The following is a 2,404-nucleotide window of genomic DNA, read 5'->3' as shown; positions in this document are numbered from 1 at the left end:
TCAACATTGTTTTTTTTAATAACATGCAAATAATGAATAATGAGAATAATAAGTGATATTGAATTCTTGATGCGCATTCAAAAGAAGATACACTGCCAAACAATACAAGACAATGATGGAGCAGGTTTATCACATTTCATAGTAAATTTAAAGTTATAAAACTATTTGATATCCTACCGAATGACAATATCGGTTTCTTTTACAAAGAAGAAGACAAGAAGTGACTTACTGTTGTGTAGTGAAAAGATAAGCAGCTTATAAATGGAAGTAAATTCCACTGATGTAACAGAACTTGTCATTAGGCAGGTTTTATGGCAAATGCATATGAACACATGGGAATTTCTTAATAATATTCTATGGGACCTACAACATACAATGCAAAAAGAAAGAAATTGAACATTTTCTGCTAAAAGGTGATTGAAAACATGTTGACTGCTTTGTGTTTAATGATATTTTTAAGAGATCTTTTTTCTTTTCCTTTTTTTCCCCTCTACTTTTTGGTTCACTTTAGACCAGTGCTTCCCAACCTTTTGGAGACATGGCACATATTTCACATTAGAAAAATCACACGGCACACCAGCAAACAAAAATGTCACAAAAAGCATATTGATAATTTTTCCCCGCACACCAGGTTTAGCACAATTGGCTCAGTTTGTCTGCAGTATACCTTTTTTGCCTTTTTTTGACCGCTACTCATGCTAGGGCCTTCATCCTGTTTGGAATTTTCTCCAGGACCCAGGTCAGACTAACTACTTTTTCTTTTCAAATATCTATTGCTATTAAGCACTGCCTTGTCTCACTCGCAGGATGACTTTTATGTAATTTCTTCTTTGTCTCCTTCTGCTTTACTGGCAGTTGGCAACCTATTTAATTGGAGCAAGAAGTTGTACTGCCCTCTAGTGGAAGAGAATGTAATTGTTCTGCCTGTTCGCTTGGAGCAGGGTTGTCCAACTCCAGGCCTCGAGGGCCGGTGTCCTGCAGGTTTTAGATGTGTCCTTGATCCAACACAGCTGATTTAAATGGCTAAGTGACCTCCTCAACATGTCCTGAAGTTCTCCAGAGACCTGGTAATGAACTAATCATTTGATCCGGGGTGTTGACCCAGGGTGAGATCTAAAATATGGTAGACTACCAATCAGGTGAAACCAGACAATCTTTCTCACAGCACACCTATGTGCCGTTGCACAGTGGTTGGGAAACACTGGTCTAGACAACAAACACTTATTTGGGTTTCAGAAAAGATGGTGGTTTAGGGTAAACCCATTCACAATCTTAGACAATTTGAAAACTTTTGTCCTTGACCTTCAACCTGTTTTTAAATCTCTTCACGGCACTGAATCTGTGCTGCTGAAGATTTTTTAATGATATTACCGTGGCTACAGATTCAGGGGAGTATCCTCACTCCTGAGGAGTGGTTCAGATTTTTCCTGGCTCAGAAAACTTTTTCTGTTACTCTAAACAATTTCAGATCATCCTCTGCTCCATTGTTCTGTGGGGATATTGTTGTCCCCCCTGAATGACCATATTCCTCACCCTATCATTAAAGGAGAGCCACCTTTCAGAGAAGGCTCATTTCTGCCACTTGACAGGCTGAGGACGCCTCTCTCGGAATGCTGTTGAACTTCACCTGGAGGTGGAAATGGAAAATCCAATGGGCCAGGGCTTTAGCCACATGCTTCCAGGACACTCTTACTATACATTTGGGCACACCAGTCTTGTACAGTGTCCTCCCAATTTACCACCAGAGGGTAATCAGTTGATAGCCCAGCTTCTCTCTTCACCTGTGTCCAAGACATGGGGCCACAGATCAGAAAACATAGATCTAGCAATAATTACACAATTGGTCATCACCCTGCAATCTAAGGTGTACTGGTGTCAAGCACACTTATAAACAACTGTGTGCTTGAACACAGTGTTACTTATGAACCAACTGGTTGGCACAGATCGGGATCCTACCAGTTAAACAACACAGTTCCTTGGTTTACTGTGACAAACAAACCCCTCCATTATAAGATGGTGATTTATGGATGAAATAGTCCATATGACCCCCTATGAGCAAGCACTTTGGCGACAGTGGGAAGGAAAGACCTCCGGCAGAACCAGGCTCAGGGAGGGGCGGGGCCATCTGCTGCAACCAGTTGGGGTGAGAGAAGGAAGACAGGATAAAGACATGCTGTGGAAGAGAGCCAGAGATTAATAACAGGTATGATTCAGCAGAGAGGTCTATTAACACATACTGAGTGAAGAAGAAACACTCAGTGCATCATGGGAATCCCCGGCAGCCTACGTCTATTGCAGCACAACTAAGGGAGGATTCAGGATCACCTGGTCCAGCCCTAACTATATGCTTTAGCAAAAAGGAAAGTTTGAAGCCTAATCTTGAAAGTAGAGTGTTACGGTCCTG

The sequence above is a fragment of the Oreochromis niloticus genome, linkage group LG12 (assembly GCF_001858045.2).
Source record: "Oreochromis niloticus isolate F11D_XX linkage group LG12, O_niloticus_UMD_NMBU, whole genome shotgun sequence".
NCBI classification, from domain to species: Eukaryota; Metazoa; Chordata; class Actinopteri; order Cichliformes; family Cichlidae; genus Oreochromis; species Oreochromis niloticus.
The sequence above is the reverse complement of the archived record's forward strand: the minus strand, read 5'-3'. Positions refer to the sequence as shown.